Source organism: Lynx rufus, unplaced genomic scaffold (assembly GCF_022079265.1).
Source record: "Lynx rufus isolate CCGP_SWC_20201006 ecotype Redwood Valley unplaced genomic scaffold, mLynRuf1.p SCAF_6, whole genome shotgun sequence".
Classification (NCBI taxonomy): Eukaryota; Metazoa; Chordata; class Mammalia; order Carnivora; family Felidae; genus Lynx; species Lynx rufus.
The window spans coordinates 6,023,115-6,043,993 of NW_025814878.1; positions in this window are offsets into that span (position 1 = coordinate 6,023,115).

Genomic DNA, 20,879 nt, shown 5'->3' on the forward strand with positions numbered 1-20,879 from the left:
AAGAATTAAAAATAGAACTACCATATGATAACTATTCCACTTTTGAGCATTTATCTGAAAAAAACAAAAACACTAACTGAAAAGTTACATTCACCTCTGTTTTCATTGCAGCACTATTTACAATAGCCAAAAAATGGAAACAACCTAAGTGCCATTGAAGAATAAATGGATGAATACATTGTGGTATACACACACACACACACACACACACACACACCACAGAGACACACATACACACAACAGAATATTATTCAGCAATTAAAAAGAATGAAATTTTGCCATTTGCAACAACATTGACGGGCCTCAAGGGTATAATGCTAAGTGAAATAAGTCAGACAGAGAAGTACAAATACTATATGATCTCTCTTATATGTGGACGCTAAGAAAAACCAAGCTCGTAGATACAAAGAACAGATTGGTGGTTGCCAGAGGTTGGCGGGGGGAGGGAGGGGCGGGTAGGAGGAAGATCTGGGTGAAGGGAGTATAAATTTGTTAAATAGAAACAAAACATAAAGTCTTGGTTTACAAATATCTGATCCAATATCCTTCAGAGACTCTCCTGTGACTTGCTATTTGTCTACTTTTACTCTGCAGTGACAGTGCTACAGCAAATCCATCCCTGCACGCCTTCTTTAAACACCACGGTTCTTCCACTGGAGGCTTGCAAAAATAAGTGATACATTCTCCTTCTGAATTTCACAGCTTTCACTTGGTCGCAGTGATATCAAAGCAGAGGAGGATTATTTTTATGGATATTGTGTAGCTATCTGGGGCATCTCTGCTCTGTGAGAATATGTCCCTCCTTCATGCTCTTGCTCTATCCTGGCACATAGCCCCCCAGGGTTGATATCATCTGACTACCATGACAATGGAGAATAAGCTCCACAAAAGTAGGAGTTTTCTATTATTCATCTCGGTGTCCCCAACCTCAAGCAATAGTGCGTGTCACGTAGAAGTTCATACAACGTGTGTTGACTAGTTACACTGAATAGTGACCAGGCATTTGGCCATGTTCACTTTCTATTTCCAATGACTGATAGTCTCCCACATTTTTTCTCATTTTTTCTCATTTGGTCAGAAGCATAACCAACCCCTTGGCTGCAGCTCGTAAGACTCCTTGGTTCTCCGGTGACGGAAGAGAAAGCCTAAATGGAAGATTTTTAGCAGGGAAGCTGGTATAGCTCTACACACAATGCCTAAGGGCAATCTGAGTGCATCTCTATGAGATGTTGAAATGAGAATAGCCTCGTATATCACCTCATATAAACAGAAAAATGAACACAATTACTCTCATTTCTTACAGTACCATATGAAAACAAATTGAATAAATACCCTTGATGCCCAAATCACTAGGTTTCATACTTGAAACGATTGAGTGAAAAGAGAGAGTCTCAGAAAAGGTTTTCCTAAAATGGGCCTGCTTAAGCACCTTCTTCCTCAAGCAAAACTACAAATTTTGATTTATGAAGTGCAAGTCATTGTGAAGGCAACTTTGAAAAAGCTCCTTATACTCTTAGAAGAAGGAATTCGATTATGCCAGTTGGTTATTCTTCCAGAGAAAATGCTATCTCCAACCTGCTGAGCTTGTACTGTCCTGTAGGAAACTACTTTCTCCCATCAGGGAGAATCTCCTCACTAAGTGAAAAGGAAGGAAAATTCAATTCTCTTGAACCTTCCTTCTTCTGGCCTCAGAGAAGAGACCTCTAGAAGTCTGCGTGAAGCTGGTGCAGCTCTCCACTTCTCCCTGTGGTCTTGGTGGTGTTGGCTTTTGAGTCTGAAGGAACAAGGTGTCCCATGGCCAGTCATTTCATCCAGGGTTTCTGTCCTCTAATGAAGATGAGGACAAACCCTTTCGTCTGTTCTAGATTTCTCTAGCAGTGATTTTCCTGTCCCTATCCTATTTGGATTGACCATTCTCTTCTTTCACAAAACATGCCATAGATTCATTTCTAAGGCCAAGGAGAAGAGTAATCTGTTTATATGAAATGGTGACTTTGATAATTCAACAGTTTTACCCATTTTAAAATCCACTCTACTTTATGAATTTTCCAGTCCCAATAAAGGACTAAGTGAGCACTTTTTGCTTTTTAACTTCATTTTGTAAATGGGAAAGAAAATGGTTTTAAAGTCTTCTCTACAGTTGGCAGGAACATAAAAATAAAATCCCTTCAAGATACTAAAATGAAGAATAAATTAATGAGATTTCAGAAAACCTTTTTCAAGTTCCTTAAACAGCTCTAGCTAAGAAAAATACAGATTCAACTTTCTAGTCTGAAAATTCTTTCATGAGAAATAATTAAGGTTTGGAGAATGAAGTTTAAGAAAGGAAGAGAAAGTCATTCTTCCACTGTGGAGACTAATTTCTAAGGGGACATCATTCATTCACTCATGTACAAAATGGCACTAAAAATTTATATGGACAACTTGTATAGCTACATAATAAAGAAAGCATCATCAAAGTTTCCACTCATGAGGGATTAACTGCTATGGGAATTGCCACTTGCTATACATAACTGGGAAAAAAAAACAGAAAAAATATAGAAAAAAAATGTTTCCAGACAGTGAAAAACAGGAGATGAATGTCAGGGGTTCTTCAGAGAAGGGGGAAATTGAAGTAAATCCTACAATTACCCCAGTTTACCACCTGCAGACAGTTTCTAGAATCCAGCAGCGAGACAGAAAACAAAGAGAGGTAGGAGTTTCTGAGTTGAAGAAACAGAGTTTGTAGTTGGGAGAAGCCAGAGTGTCTCACATTTGCAGGACAGGGTAGTGGACAAGAGGGAGCGACTCAGAAACAGCTCCGTGACCTGTAGATGTATCCACTCAAATTGTTGCCTGAACATTTATGTGTACCTGTGTAAGGTTAAACTCCTGAATGCCTGGGAAAGAACCAGAAAGCCGTAGGATGAAAAACTGAGAAAAGGGAGGGAAAGCAGGAGGAAAAAAAAAAAAAAGATGAGACAAATAGATAACAATTCACAAAATGGTAGATGTAACCCAAAACATATGGATAATTATGTTGAATAGAAGTAGTCTAAAGACTAATTAAGAAACCAATTGTCAGATTTAATAAAAATGCAAAACCCAGCAATATGCTGTCTCCAGGAAGGCAATTTTAAATATAAAGACTTAGGTAGATTAAAGGTAAAGGAATGAGAAAAGAGATATCATGAAAAACAATCAGAAGAAAGCCAGACTCACTTATTTACACCAGGAAGACTTGACGTCAGAACAATGAATATTACCAGGAATTAAGAGGGACATTGCATCATGATAAAGGTGTATGTACTTGATAACAGACTTTCAAAATATATGAAGCAAATATTGATGGAACTGAAGAGAGATATAGATAAATCCAAAATTACTGTTAGATATGTCAATAATATTTTCTCAGTAATTGAAAAAATAAGTAGAGAGAAAAATCACTAAAATATTGAAGGCCTGAAGAACAACATGATCGATCAACTTGACCAAATTGACATTTATAGAACACTCCACCCCAAAACAGAAGAATATGTATTCTTTTCAACAGTATATGGAGCATTCACCAAGACCATATATCATGTCTCAGTAAATTGAAATAGACTGAAATCTTACAAAGTATGTTCTTTTATCACAGTAGGATTAAACTAAAAAATCTTAAATATATATATATATATATATATATATATATATTCCAGAAAATCCCTATTTGAAAATTTAATAACATACTCTAAATAAGCCATAGGTCAAAAAAATCCAAAGGAAATGAGAAAATATTTTAAACTAAATGAAAATGAAAATATAACATATCAATATTTGTGGGATGCGGCCAAAATAGTGCCTAGAGGGAAATTTATAGCTTTAAATACTTACAATAAGAAAGAAAAACATGGGGCACCTGGACGGCTCAGTCAGTTGAGCATCTGACTCTTGATTTTGGTGCAAGTCATGATCCCAGGGTCATGGGATCCAGCCTGGTATCGAGCTCCTCACTAAGCATGAAGCCTGCTTGAGATTCTCCCTCTCTTTCTCTCTCTTTCCCTCTGCCCACCCCCATCTCTAAAAGAAAAAAGAAAAAGAAAGGAAAATAGTCTAAAAATAATTATCTAAGAAATTAAACCCAAAGTTAGCAGAAGGAAGGAAATAATAAGAAAAGGGACTACAAAATAGAAATTGGATAAACAATAGAGAAAAATCAAGGTCACCAAAAACTGGTTATCTGAAAAAAAGGAAGATATAAATTACCAATATCAGGAATAAAAGAAGCAAAATCACTACTGATTCCATGCACACTAAAAGAATGATAAGAAAATATTACAAACATATTTATATCATTTAATTTGACAGCTTAGATAAAATGGAAAAATTCCATGAAAGACAAAAAAAATACAAAACAAAAAAGTCCACTCAAAAAGAAATAAGCTTAAGGATCTATATCTACTGAAGAAACTGAATTCGTGGTTAAAAAAATCATCCCATAAGGAAAATCCCAAGCTTCCATGGTCCTATTGGTAGGACCAAATATGTAAGGTGAAAAAAACACCAAAGCTTCCAGAAAATAGAAGCGAAAAACCAGAATTATTCTGATTCTGAAATAAGACAAAAAGTATTATAAGAAAACTACAGTTGAAGATCTTTTATAAACATAAAGGCAAAAGCCTTAACAAAATATTAGCAAATTACACTCAGCCATATATAAAAAGACAATGCATCATGACCAAGTGGGATTCATCTCAGGAATGCAACATTCAAAAATCAGTATATTTCACCATATTAGGAGGCAAAAAGAAAATCATCATAATTATTGCAACAGATGTAGAAAAAGTATCTGAAAAATTTCAATACCTACTCATAATAAAAACTCAGTGAACTACCAAAAGAAAGAAACTTCCTCAACTTGATAAAAGACACATACCAAAAAAAAAAAAAAATCTACAACTACTACCATAATCAACAGTGAAAAATGAAATAATTTACTCTTAAGATTGAGAATAAGACAAAGATATCTTCCCTTACCACTCCTACTCAACATTATACTGGATTCCTCGTTGGTCCAATAAGGCAAGTAAAAGGAAATAAAATGCATACAGATAGGAAAAGGAAAAAAAATAAAATTGTTTTTATTTTCTGACAACACGATCATCAATTTAGAAAATTCTAAGGAACCTAAGAAAGCTAAGAAATGGTCTTAGCAAGGTTACAAGAGGAAAAATCTGTATGAAAACACCAATTGTATTCCTTTGTATGAACAAAAGACTATTGAAAATTGATTTTTCAAAAGAAAGAAACACTACCACTGTAATACCATTAAAATTTAAACATTCGAGGATAAATTTAACATAATTTATATAAGACCTATACACTGAAAACTACAAAACGTTGCTGAGAGAAATTAAAGAAAACTTAGATTACGAAAGAGGTACATCAAGTGAGTGGATTGAAAGAAAGACTTAATATTACCAAAGCAGAGCCATGGGTTCAACACAGTAAAAATCAAGATCCACAGAGGCTTTTCGACAGGAATTGACAAGCTGCTTCTACAATGTATATGGAATTGCAAAATCTTTAGAAGAGTCAAACCAATTTTTAAAACGAATAACAAACTTAGAAAACTTACTGATTCCAAAAGTTGTTGTGACAGTGAGGTGTGGGTAAAAGGATAGACGAATAGCACAGTTGAACTAGAGAGTCCAGAAATAGACCATATAGATAGCCAATTGCTTTTCAACATTAATGCCAGGGTAATTCAATAAGGAAATGACATACTTTTCAACAAATAGTGCTACAACTGGATATCCATATGCCAAAAAAAAAAAAAAAAACTTTTACTTTACACCACAGACAAAAAATGACTCAACGTGAATGATAATCCCATATGAACTTCTGCACTAAAGCACAGAAGGAAATCTGTGACCCTGGGCTAGGCAGAGATTTCTTAAGACACAAAAAATACAAACCACAAGAAATATGTAAATTGGACTTCACGATGTTTAACAAACAAACATTGCTCATCAAAAGACACTGTTAAGAAAATTAAAAGATAACCTATGGACTTGGAGTAAATATTTCCAAAACATATATCTGATAAAGGACTTCTACCCAAGGACTCCAAAGAACTCATAATTCATACTAAGTCAAACAACTCAAAAAAGGCTGGGGAAAACATGTGGGCACTTCTTAAAAATGTATATATACCAATGGCATGTAAGTACATAAATGGGTGTTCAATATCATTAGTCATTCAGGAAATACAAATACTATGACACCCGCTCAATTGGCTAGAATTAAAAAGAGGAACTCTACAAAGTATGGATGGAGATAGGGATTAACTGACCTTTCATACATCGCTTCACTGTATAAATAAAATTAAAAAATGGGGCGCCCGTGTGGCTCAGTCCATTAAGCATCTGACTCTTGACTTCAGCTCAGGTCAGGATCCCAGGGTCGTGGGATTGAGCCCCACATGGGGCTCCACACTAGGCATGGAGTCTGCTTAAGATTCTCTCTCTCACACTCAAAAAAAAAAAAAAAGAAAAGAAAAAGAAAAAAGAAAAGAAAAAAGAGACAAATTGCCATGACCACTTCACAGGAAAGTTCGGCAGCTTCTTACAACACTAAAACTGCATTTACCATGCTACCCAGAAATCCCACTCCTACATATTTTCTTAAGAGAACTGAAAATATGCCACGCAGAGACTTATGTCTGAAGGTTCCTAACAGTTTTATTCCTAATAGCCCCAAACTGAAAACAAACCAAATGTGCCTCAGGTAGTGAATGAATAAACAAATGGCATAGCCCTATAAGGGAACAACGACTCAGTCATAAAAGGAAATGCACTCCTGATAGACTCAAAGCATAGATGATTCTCAAACGAATTTTATAAATGAAAGAAGCCAGACACAAAGAACTACATACTATATGACAAAGACAAAACTATGATAGTGGAAAGATCAGTAGTCGCCAGGGGCCAGGCAAAGGAAAGGAAAACTAAATGCAAAGGGTCACAGGAGAATTTTTAGGGCTGATAAAAACACTTTATATTTTGATTGTGGTGATGCTTACTTAGCTGCATCCATTTGTCAAAACTATGCATTAAAATTGGTTAATTTACATGTAAGATTATACATCTATTAAGATTATCTTTTAAAAAGATTAGAAGTAAATATATAAAAAGAAACCATCATCATTTATTAGAAATCCTGCATTGAAAGAAATCGCTCTGGCTTCCGATCATTCAGCGTCCTGATGTGTGTTGTATCTTCTAATGAGCAGGGAGAAATCAAGCTACTTAAAACTGAAGTTGACTATGTGGAGAGATCATCAAACGGTATGCATGAATTTGTACTAAAATTAGCGAAATTTGTAGTAACTGGTAGTTTTTTAAGATATATTTCAGAGTACAAAGAAGACACATGGATTCTTATCTTCATTGTGACTTATTAAGTAGTTTGAGGTATCTACACAAATGTCGTTATTTACTACTTTCGGTACCTCGTTTGAATTATAGCTCCGTTTAGAGCATTCTGATTGTTATAACAATAAGTCATTGCTCCTTACATACAATCATAATAAAAAAGCATCAGGATAATATCATGTTTACCCTTTTGCAGTTTCACTCCTAGACTCTTTTGTCAAAATTTGAAAAACAAATTCATTGATGGGAATAGATTTTCCCTGCTTGGCTTTCAAATTCATTGTAATCAATCCTGTAACATTAGGCACATTTCCTCATCAATATGAAAATTAAACTTCAGGGACTGACCTTATAAATAGATCAGAGAAAGCAGAAGGACATTGAGAATAAGCTAACGACATTTCCAGATAATCAAGCCCAATAAAAATGTTGTGTTTAAATGTGCAATGTGCAGAATAAATCAAATTCTAAGGTGCATCCTAAGACTTTAAATACCCTGTGCTGAATAAGAAAAGAGTAACCTGATAAGCCCTGATCACCTTAAACTGGCAGCATCTTGAATGCCCTCTGCTGAAGGGGTAAGTGTTGAACACACACACACACACACACACACACACACCCCACACACACACCACACACACACACACACTCACACACCATGAATTCATTATCAAATCAAGTACAATAATATTGAATTAAACAAAAGCCAGTTTCAGGACTTCTCAGAACCTTTAATATGCTAATCTGCACTGTGAATCACGTTGGAGAAAGATACAGGCTCCCCAAATGATCTGGCCGTAAATCATTTTATTAAGGAGGAGCTACTGAAATTTGTGTTTGAAAAACAAACTTTGGGAAAGCTGTCTTAAAGTGGTATTTATTTTCCCAGAGGAATCCTTTCTTAAATATGTGAGCCTAGATAGTTCCCTAAACCACATCTCACTTAATCTTTTGATAGGTATGTTGCTTCATTTGTTCTGCTTAGTAAATGTCAGAAATAATTAGTTTGTTGCTTGTGTTTAAATAATCTCTTGGAAAGTGTTTTTTTGTGTAAGTGTGTATATTTCTGCATTTATTTTCAATAAGTAAATAATTATGAAGTGAATGTATATAATTTTGATCATTATAAATGGCTCTAACTTATTTTCCAAACCTAGGCAAAGCTAGACTGGTTTATATCAGATAGGCATGCCCACTTATCTCCAAAGGGACACTTTTAAAACAAGAAGCAGTTGTTAGAAAGCAATTCTCCATGGGTCTCTTACATTTTTGCATGCCTTATGGCCAGCAAAGTGCTTGCAGCAGCTTTTTTTTCAGGACTGCCTTTGAATGACATTTGTAAACAGCCTCAGAAGATACAGAGCCTCCCTCTGGAGCACAGGGCTCCAGACAAAGGTTGTACAGGTTTGTTAGCAGCTCCCTTTAAGCCCCCTTGAAAGAATAGTTCCTGAGCTACCTTTAAAAGTTCAGGGCTTCTCGGAGCGCTAGGGTGGCTCAGTCGATTGAGTGTCCAACTCTTGGTTTCCGTTCAGCTCATGATTTCACAGTTTCGTGAGTTCGAGCCCTGTATCGGGTTCTGTGTTGGCAGCACAGCGCCTGCTTGGGATGCTCTCCCTCTCCCTCTCTCTTTGTTCCTCCCCCACTCACGCTGTCTGGGTCTCTCTCAAAATAAATACATAGACTTTTAAAAAAGAATAAAATAAAACAAAAGTTCAGGGTTTCTCAGCCATGAGACAAACCCACTCATCCGCATCATACCCATGGGTCTCAGGGTACAAAGGAAATATCATAAGCATAAAGTTCATGCTTCTCGCTGTGCCATGAGTAATAACATCCTCTGTCTCTGACCCAGGAGTCTCATATCTTCTGCAAGCATCCATAAAACTGTAACAGGCTAACTTATTAGCTTGCAAATAGGATAAGATCTCAGACTTTTCATAGTTCTTGGCAGCTGTAACATTTACAGTGAGGTGACACCTTCAGATAAATATCTTCCCATGTAATAGCAGGAAAGGTTTGAAGGTGTCAGTGGAGGATTGAATGACACAAATGGAGAAGGGATGTAGAGGCTTAGTCTTTTTGAAGGGACCAAATTCATAGCATTGGTTTCTAGGGACTGTCAATGTAAGATACAATGACAAAGAAAGAATATGATAGAGGCAGAATTTCAGAACACAGTGATTTTGTTTTCATGGTCCATACCCTCCACACAGTTTATGGAGTTCACAAACAGAAAGGGTTGGCAGGGAGCCAGAATCAGGGAGCGTTGGGACAAGTATATTTTATAAGTCTGCAAAAAAAACCAAAAAACAAACAAAATACACACACACACACACACACACACACACACACACACACTGTGACCATACAATACCTTTCTAATCCTTTCTCCCATTTTTAAATTGCAAGCATGCAGTATATATTCTGATCATGCCAGGACATATAGATAGATATAGATATAGATGTAGAAATAGATATATCTAAAGTAGTTCTACATGTAAACCATAACCTCTTTTTTATTTTGGTTGTCCTGGCATGATCAGAATATATATTGCATGCTTGCAATTCAAGAATGGAAGAAAGGATTAGAAAGGTACCTTTGTAGGGACAAACTGTAAAGCACAATATTCCAGAAAAATAAATGCTGTGGAATTGGAAAAATAAGTTGCACTGTCTACACTCATGATTAGCACCTAACAGGGTGTCCCTGTATCGCGTGTTCATTTTGTTCTTTTAGGACAAAAAAAAAAAAAAAACATACCAAGATTTTGGATTATGAAACTGCTTGTTTTGTACTCAATACTATAATAGGCAGAGTAATAACCCCTTATACATGCCATGCCTTAATCCCCAGAACCTATATAAAAGCCGTAATTCAGGGGCGCCTGGGTGGCGCAGTCGGTTGAGCGTCCGACTTCAGCCAGGTCACGATCTCGCGGTCCGTGAGTTCGAGCCCCGCGTCGGGCTCTGGGTTGATGGCTCAGAGCCTGGAGCCTGTTTCCGATTCTGTGTCTCCCTCTCTCTCTGCCCCTCCCCCGTTCATGCTCTGTCTCTCTCTGTCCCAAAAATAAATAAACGTTGAAAAAAAAAAAATTTAAAAGCCGTAATTCATGGCAAAAGAGACTTGCTAATATACTCAAGGTTTCAAACTTAAAAACAAAATTTTTAATGTTTATTTTTGAGAGAGAAAGAACGTGAGCAGGGGAGGGGTGGCGGGGGGGGGGTAGGCACAGAGGATCTAAAGCAGGCTTTGTGCCGACAGCAGCTATCCTGATGTGGGGCTTGAACTCACTCACGAACCGTGAGTTCATGCCCTGAGCCAAAGTCGAATGCTTAACCAGCTGAGCCACCCAGGCACCCCAAGGTTTCAAACTGTTAAACGGGGAGATTATTCTGGATTATTTGGGGGGACCTATCTAATTGCACCAGCCCCTAAAAGCAGAGAACTTTTTTTAGCTAGAGGCAGGAAAGATGCCACAGAGGAGAAGGGAAGGAGATTTGAAGCACGGAAGGGATTCCATTCATTGTTGGCTGGAAAGGCACCGCATGGAACACTCAAGAAACAATGCGGGCAGCCTCTAGGAGCAAAGGCTGGCTAGGAGTAAAGACTTTGCTGAAAGTCAGCAAGAAAATAGAGACCTCAGTCCCACAACCACATGGAGCTGAATTTAGCCATGAGTGAAACAAGTTCAAAAGTGGACTCATCCCCAGAGTCCCCAGAAAAGAGTACAACCCTGCCATCATGTTGATTTCTGCTTTATAGTACTCGAAGCAGAGGACCCAGCTACACTAAGCTGCACTGGGACTTCTGACCCACAGAACTGTTCGCTAATAAATGTGTGTTGTTTTAAGTGCTAGATTTGCGGGAACTTGTTATGGGAGCAGTAGAAACGAATACAAATACCAAATACAAGAACTCCCTCTACAACCGCTGATACACAATTTGTATGAGGCTTTCATATTTGAGGGTTTAAGCAGTGATGACCCGGTAAGCAAACCTATAGAGATGTTGCCAGTTTTTAATTCCAGTGTCATTTATTTGCCTACAGACATTTGTATAGTAAATGAAATAACTTGATGAATAATTGAAACTTTGCTATTTGATACCTTTTCAATTATTCAATAACAAAGGAGAATAAGAGTATCACTGCCAGAGAGTTTAAATAAATATTTCTCTCCTGAATTTATTTAGCTCTTACACTGTGACCATACAATGTCAAGGCTACCGCACTGGTAGTGAAGATTGGAAACTTCATTTGAATTACTCTTGTCGGCATTGAACATGAGGTCATTGTAGGTTAGGGGAGCACATAAGTTAGTATTTGCATCTTGTCCAGCAAATGACCTCATCCTTCTAAAAGGACCCTGTGGGGGTGCCTGGATGGCTTAGTCGTTTGAGCGCCCGACTTCGGCTCAGGTCATGATCTTGCATTTGTGGGTTTGAGCCCCGCATCAGGCTCTGTGTGACAGCTCAGAACCTGGACCCTGCTTTGGATTCTGTGTCTCCCTCTCTCTCTGCCCCTCCCCTGCTTGCACTCCATCTCTCTCTGTCTCTCAAAAAATAAAATAAAATAAAACAGTAAAAATTTTTTAATAATAAAATAAAATACAAGGATCCTGTTACTTTGAGCTAAGGAAGCTAACTTTACCTTGAGAATAAAATTCTTTGACAATCTAAACAGCCACGAGATTGGAGTATTGTAATCTGCACTGTGGAGAGATGATAATATAACTGATCATTAGTTAACTCACAGCAAGCTTATCTTTACTAACATACTACAAGAATAATACTAAAGAACTGCAAAGAGAGGAGGGGTGTCTCTGGGGTGCAGTGGATGATTTGGAAAGATCACATGTATTTATTTGGTAACTGAGTGAATACTCCAGAGGAGGGAATGAATTTCTGGATCATTAACAAGGTCTTAGCTTTTCACATGGCTTATCCCCAGGCTTTGATTCAATATTAAGGTAGAGTGGCTAATAGCAACAAATACCAATTCCCTCCTTCTTAAGGTAAATATTTCAGAGGCAAGGAGATTCAGCCCACTTTCAGTCGTTTGATATCAACAACCACCAAGCTAGAATAGGGAAAGTGCTGGTACCTCCCTAGAGAACATTCTGCGAGAGCAGAACTCGCTAGCGAGAACTGCACCCCTGCAATGAAATCCAGTAAAGGAATATCAGAGAAATTTAGAGGGAAATTTCCATATTGAGTCAATTATTTCTAAAATTTCACGTGGACATCAGTAAAGGGCAAACTCAAAGGGGAGCTTACGGACCGAAGTCATGTAATCCTTCCTCTTCTCAACAACACCGACACCATCTCAGGCAGATAAAAACTTTTCCTGTTTGAAAAAGCCCTCCAGAAAGAGGAATTTCACAGTGTCCTATGACAACCCATATATCAATATGGCATTTTCAGAATTTTTATTTTCATATATAACTCCTCTGTTGAAGTCTGCTGCTCTTGAAAAGTCATGCAATAAATATTTATTAAGTATCTATCATGGTCTCATTCTCTCTTTCCTTTATTTTCACAACTTTATTGAACTATAATTCGTATACCAAAAATTCACCCATTTCAAGTGTTTTTAAAGTGGTTTTAGTATATTCGGGGTTGTATAACCATCACCCATAATCTGCTTATGTATAACCATCACCCATAATCATCACTCCAGAAAGAAACACATTAACTGTCATTCCATCATTCTTCCCTCCCCCTAGCCCCGGGCAACAATCCATCTGCTTTCTGTATCTATACATTTGTTTATTTTGGATATTTGATAAGCATATGAAATCCCACAAGGTGTGGCCTTTTATCATTTTTTTTCACTTAGCCTAATGTATCAAGGTTCATCTGTGTTGTGGTACGTATCGGTACCACATTTCATTTTTATAGCTGCATCACATTCTCTTATATAAATATGCTACCTTTTATTTACCATTTATCGAATCGATGGGCATTTGGGGTAATTTCCTTTTTTGATCATTATGAATAATACAGCTGTAATCGTTCATGTACAAGTTTTGTTAGACATATGTTTTCATTCCTCTTAGGTATATACTAGGAGTGAAATAATAGACCATACAGTATGGCTAACATGTTGAGGACTACCACACTGTTTTCTAAAGTGGTTGCATGATGTGACATTCCCACCAGCAATGTCCTACACATTTTTATCACACCTGCTCTTATCTTTTTTTTTTTTTATTATAGCTATGTTGGTCAAAAGGACATGGTATCTCATTGTGGGTTTAATTGGCATTTTTGAAGTTAATAATTACGTTGATCATCTCTTCATGTGATAATTAGCCATGATATATCTTCTTTGGAGAACTGTCTATACCTTCTGCTATTCTGAGTTCCTTGAGATTCCATATGGGTTTTGGGATCACCTTGTCAACGTCTAGAAAATAAAAAGTGGTTTTTGATAGATTTTTGATAGAGATTACATTGAATCGATAGATCAATTTGGAGAGTATTGACATTTTAACAATATTAAGTCTTCCAATCCATGAATATGGGATATCTTTCTTCATTCATTTAGATCTTCTTCAATTTCTTTCAGCAGTGTTCTGTGGTCTTCAGTGCACAACTTTTGCACTTTTTCTGTTAATTTGCCTTACTTTAATTTCCCTAATCATTTTTAAGTTATTTATTGTTTCGTGTAATAGCCTTTTAAATCATCAGTCCTGTAAATTAACTGCCACTATGCCAACTAGCCAGGTAGTTTGAAGTGTTATATATAAAAGCTCTTTAGGGACAAGAATTTTCTTTTCTATTGACTTTGAGTCTCTCTCTCTCACAGTATGCAAAGTAAAAGGTACTCTACAGGAAGCTAATTTGTAAGTGCTGAATGAATAATTTTTACTGAAGGTTAATTTATTATAAATTGCAGGAACTGAATGACTGTGAACATGGAAATTAAGATAATATGCCAAGAGATATGGGGGAAAGTCACCCCACAAATGGCTGTGGAAGACGTAAAATCTGCAGTCCCTGACTTACAAATGACCTTTGGCTGCATAGCAAGTTCTTTAGTGTATAAATCTCTTTTTCCCTTCCAGCAACATGCATATCCATGACAGTCAGGGGCCTAGTCACAAGAAGGCCCTTCAGTGAGCAGCATTTTCGTTTTCAGATAGCAAATATTTTAGACACTGTGGCTATCAGTTCTCTGCTACAATTACTCAACTCTGCCATTATATATGGCACAAAGGCAGCCATAGACAATATATAAGTAAATGAGTGTGCCTGTATTCCAATAAAACTTTATCTATGAAAACAGGCAACGGAGCCGATTTGGGCCACAGAACGTAGTTAGTCAACCTGGTCTCTTCAGGATGTGCCTATAACACCCTACGGTCCTTATTGACCTGTAGAACTAAATGCCACGTGCAGGGGCATTCTTACAACACAGAGTATCAGAAGCACCTGTCCACCAGGCATCCAGCAGACCAAGAGGAAGACACACTGCCAACCCTATACAGTTGGTGATGACCAGCTCCTGAGAGGGGAGCAGGTTCATGCGACCAGAGAAAGAGGAGTCACGTCTTTTCAAGCCTAGATTAGTCTGCGAGGGCGGTCATCACAAAGTGCCACAGACTGCGGGCTGAAACAACAGAAATTTGTCTTCTCACAATTTTGGAAGTTCAAGATCAAGGTGATCAAGATCAGGGTGATCAAGGTGATCAAAGCGGTGTCTGTTTCTTCTGAGGCATCTCTCCTTGGCTCGTAGATGACCGTTTTCTCCCCGGGACTTTACATGGTTTTCCCTCTGGGCGTGTCTGTCTCACAATTTCCTCTTCTTAGAATGACACTAGTCGTATTGGGTTAGGGCCCATGCTAATGACTTCGTGCTGATTTAATCATCACGTTTTCAAAGACCCTATCCCCAAATACAGTCACATTCTGAGATACTTGGGGTTAGCACTTCAATATGTGAATTTGGAGCTGGCACAATTCAGCCTATAATAGCCTTCTCTTAGAGACCACTCAGAAATGCTGAAATCTAAAGCCCGTTCCTAAGTTCCCCTTTTATTTTTGTTTCACCTGTCCCTGGACCTATACATCCCATGTCCCTTTCCGTGGCCACCACCAGCTGTGTAGAATCGTGATTTCCTCCTACTCTACTCTGCCAAAGTACAGATACACCCTGCCAGCTTCCCTCTGATTTCTCTAGCCCATAAAGCACACGTAAGGCCATCTGAAGATTTTTAAAGGTTTAAAGTAGCAGGTAATAAATGCCCTTTCCCTCTTCCATAACTTAAATCTTGTTAGGATAGATACAGTCATACCAAGAGAGGTCATTCTATATATAATGGACCAAAGAAAGAGTTGCCTATTTTACTGCTAATGACAGTAATTCACATTAACATAGAACTTTACCACCGAAGTATATATGTAGCATCACTATTGATCCTGTCAACCTAAAAATTGAAAGCAACAGTGAGAGATAAACAAGCATTTCTTTGGGATTAAAGAATTGTAATTCTTGGGGTGCCTGGGTGGCTCAGTCGGTTAAGCATCAGACTCTAGGTTTCAGCTCAGGTCGTGACCTCATGGTTTTGTGAGTTCCACCCATTTCGGGCTCTGCTCTGACGGTACAGAGCCCACTTGGGATTCTCTGTCTCTTTCTGCCCCTCCCCTACTCATGCTGTCTCTCTCTCAAAATAAATAAATAAACTTAAAAAAAAAAAAAAGAATTGTAATTCAGGGAACACAGACTCAGGTCGAAACCCAGATAGTGTCTTATTGTAGGTAAAAGCAAGGAGTTTTATGAGGAAAGGGTGGGGACAATCACCTGAGTTGAAGAAAAGGAAAAAAGTTCTCTATGGGTGTTAACAAGTTAAGCTACTCAGTTATACATTGATTGGCTGCTGATTTTATCTTCAGAAAGTCCACAACTATCAGACTCTGATCAGAATGTCTGTTCTCCTGCTGACTTCTCAAGCAGTGGCTTGAAAAGTTGCCACTTGGCCCAGTCCGAAGACTTTGGCCCAGTTCAAAGGAGGGCAGGGCAGGGCAGGTTTTCTGCAGTGGCCCCTCCGCCATTTTAAAATGGCTCCATTCATGTCAGTTTTTCATAATCCCCATGGTAGCCGTGAGGAACCAGTAAATCGGACCTCCCCAATATACCAATGTGAAAGCTGAGCTTTAGAGAATTTCGGTGATTTTGCCCTAGGATATGCGGCTAGGTTACACAACTGGAAAGATGCAGGGCTCTGACTCCGATTTGGGGTTATTGGGTCCTGATGTTGCCCACAGAGTGTAAACTGCGGCCTCCTTATTTTAAATGACAGTGAGGGTGTGGCATTGCTAATCGGGGTGAAGGAAGTGAGGGTGGAGGGTAGACTCACTGAAGATTCAGTCCTTGGAGAAGGGGGACAAGGTAAGTAGGCTGAAATGTTCAGGAAGCACCAAACCTCAATCATGAGAGGGACCAGTGTTGTTCTCCTCCCTCCACATCTGCTAGGTTGATGGTCACCAGACAAAAGTCTGACATACTAGCTTAGAACGAAAGGTGGGGGAGAAGATATATAGAGCTGCCTGGGCTCCCCAGAACCATTCCCTGAGAGGAAAGATGACAGAAGACTAGCCCAAGAGGTAGCTGTCTGCATGACTATATGAGAGCAGTCTAGGAGAGCTATTTCAGACATGCCCAGCTAATGTTTCTTTTTTTTTTTAATTTTTTAAGTTTATTTATTAATTTAGAGAGAGAGAGAGAGCACGAGCAGGGGAGGGGCAGAGAAAGGAGGAGAGAGAATCCCAAGCCGGCTCTGCACCGTCAGCTCCAGGCTTGACCTGGTGCTCGAACCCCCAAACCACGAGATCATGAACCTGAGCCGAAGCCAAGAGGCCGTCGCTTAACCGACTGAGCCACCCAGGTGCTCCCCGGCTGATGTTTCTTAATGTGCAGCCTTCACAGGCACATGTTAGGCACAAGTCAGCCTGGGTCTGCCCGTAGCCTGTTTACAGAAGAAATGGTCTGTGGGGGACAAGACCTAAGGAGAAATCCTCACATCTGAATACCTTATGTCAAAAAGAAATTGTACAATCCTTCCCTCCCTATCTTTCAGAAAAGGCTTTTTTTTTTTTTCCTAAAGGGCACGATGCTTAAATCGTTCCAACCAAGACTGTGCAGAGCTCTTCAAAGGGGCTTCTATGGCTGCCCTTGGGAGATAGTGCCAAAACACATTAGATTGTGAAGCTCTAATTTGAAAAAATGTTTCTAATTCAGATCCTACAGTTTCCTTTAGTAAATTTCATGGTATTATTTCTCGTTATACTTCCTCTTGGCACTATATATAATCCTACCCTTCTTTTTACCCTTCAGATGGCAGTCAAGAGTTATTGTGTCTCTCCAATTCATCACTTAGCTGAGACATATAAAGCATATTGAGTTATTTTAGCCACCTTCTTCAGGCTTAAGCCCTTAATATGATCTCTTTATCGTCCCCAGCACTCTGCTGGCAAAAGATCTCAAAAATGTGGAGGAATTTTAAAGATCACCTCAGTCCAGCCACGTAATTAATATCTAAACCCTGTTCCAGCAGACCAATAAAAAGAACCCCAAATAGCTATTCACCTGCAGATAACTCAGAATCTTATGAGTCAATCTTTTCTTTATTTGCACAACGGAAGGAAATCTATTTTCTTGGGGTTTGTCATTGCTGTTACTTTTGTTCTAGTGGCAAAAAAAAAAAAAAAAAAATCTGTGGCTTCCAACTGTTGTTCTGGGTTCTCAGAGCAAAACAGATATTTAGTTTTCACATATGAAGCTGAGCAAATAGTGAAAATCACCTTCAAGTCCACTGAAGTTTCCAAGCCTCTAGCTATAGTCAGGGAGTTAGGGTATACATTAGGTTGAATTATGAATCAAGCAATTTGTTTCCCTACCTGCTCATCAGCTTGACCAGAGAACACAAAGAAAGCATCGAGGTGCTATTTCCTGAATTTCCATCCCACCCATGCCTTTTTCTGTCTCTGCCTTGCTTCTTCCTCCAGAAGAGCCCTTACTTTACACATTTCCCCAATATTCACCTATATTTCCCCTAAGATCCCACTAGGGGATTGGTGAAAACTCTAACATGTGAATTCAGACCAAAAGTGAAGGGGGCAGAGGACTTAGCCTTTTCTGGCCACATCATTACATGTTCCAGAGACCATCGAGATATAATGTGACTAAGTACATGATGTTGCAAACATCAGATGACCTAGCAGTCTGAAAGGAGTAAGACCTTAAGATCTGGAAGGTGCTTTTGATCCTTTTAAAGTTAACTTTCTTTGTCTAGCCTAGGGCCCAGTGCTGGAGATTAATAGTAATATGTCTCGGATTCTAGAGCAAACCTACATTTCAATGTTGAAAGAATCGCTTATGCAATTTGTTTTGGGAGATGACTCAACACTTCTGGCATAAGCTGCAAATCAGCTCAGCTGAACTGCATTTGCATCTGGGAAGTAAGAAGCTTACCATAAGCGTTCTCCTGTGATTACTCATATATTCAAAGGAAGAAAATTCTTTACCCTCATTTCTAGAAATCCCTTCATTCTATGGATGGAGAGGCCCGTTAGCTCAGCTGTCTATCAGGGCAGAACTCCTAAACCCTTCCTGACTGATGAGAAGTTAGAGGTCTCCCAGCAAGGAAATGCCACTGTATCCTGTGTTTATTTTCACCAATGTGGCCGAAGACATTATTTAACATATCATTATTGAATAAATATTATTGAAAAATAAGGCACATCCCCCCGCCCTTCTCACCCTGATTCCAAACCCCCTGAGTCTCCCCGCCTTTTTCTGTTCTTCCAGGAATGACACTTTCACTCTCCAGGAACTGTCAAGCCAGCACCGATCTGCTTAAAGAACTCCAGTGATCACATGTGCTTCCAGAATGAAAGCCCAACTCTAAACTGGGAATCCAGGTTCTTCACGAGCCACCTGACTCCTCCTTTTCTGGGCTGGCCGCCCACATTTCTTCCATAAACCCTCTGAGCAAGGCAAAGCTACGCATTGTACCCGCCTCTGCAAACACACAGAAACCTTTTCATACCAGCGTTGACGTCCGCTGGGTCCCTACTGTTTCCAAATGAATAGGTCCTACCTTCCTTCAGAGCCTAACACCGGCGCCGCCGTGGAGATTTCTTTGAAACTGCTCATCACCCCTGCTTCTAAACTCTCTGGGAACCGGTGTGATTGCTCTCTTGTGGCAGTTGTAGTCTAACACGTACTGTGTTCTCATCTTCCTCCCCGCCCCTCGGAATGTCCTATGCCAGAGCCTAGTACCGTGTTCGACTCCCGCGGCCCTCAGTGTTTATCAGATGGCATCAAACCTAGGCCAGGAACAAGTTTACTCGTCAACTCACATGCCACTGAAAAGGAAACCAAGAGAGAACGGATATATACATCGCATCCATGGATATATACCATCACATCCATGGATATATACATGGCATCCATACACGTTCATCTTGGGCCCAAGGCCAGCGTTTTAGAATACTGACCTTGGGCACTTGATCCAAGGCATGTGGGTGATTATCACCGGGACTTTTGTTATGTACGTCTGTTGCTGTTAGAAGAAAATGAAAAAAAAAAAAAAAAAAAAAAGCTCCTGAGTTGCTCTCATCAAGCTCAGGTCCTGATGAACCATCCTGGAGGCTGCTTTGCATTTCATTCACTGCTGGTTCCTTGACAGCTTTTATTCCACTGCAATGCCTCTTGCTTGCATTCCTCCTAACATATCTGGGTCTTTCCCTCAAAGCCTTTGGAGTTGTTGCAGAATCTCATTTTGTCTTGTCATCTTGAGAAAAATGGGACGATTCAATTTCCTACCAACGTACCTGGGTGATCCCCCTTTGCCGCTAATTCTGAAAAGGACCGGAGAGCGCAAAGAAAACATCCCAGTGCTATTTCCTGAAATAATTTTGTTCTCCCCAGTGCCTTCTCAAAAGTGACAGCAGAAGCAGAAGAAACAAGGTGCGGCTTCCAGAAGCTAATGACAGTGCCGCCATCCAGGAGGCAATAATTGAGTTTTAATGTCCTGAGCCGTTGCTGGTCATAAATCCTCTATATGTAAAACTCAAGCCTCTGCTAGGCAAGATTGATGGTTAGCAGTGTATACAATATTTATTAAACCTCTTTTTATGTTGCTTGGCAATCTGTGCACCATCAAACAAGTCGAAATAATTGACATTTAGCACATCAACCTGCTTTTGACTGAGAAGCATGACATTCATGTAGATAGTAAACATTTGGCAATTGCTGTAAATGTCTCCAAATTTAACGTCATGACCTTTTCTCAGGTAAATGTTTTTGGATAAAATGTAAATAATGATTCACTGTATGTCAAATACCACAGTATGTCAAATACTGTGCAATGTCAAGTTTACTGTCTTGCTACCCTCCAGAGGTTCATAGATTAGTTGACCTGTTGCATCTTTCAGTGAGTTTTATATTAAGACTCACTATTATTTATTATAATCCC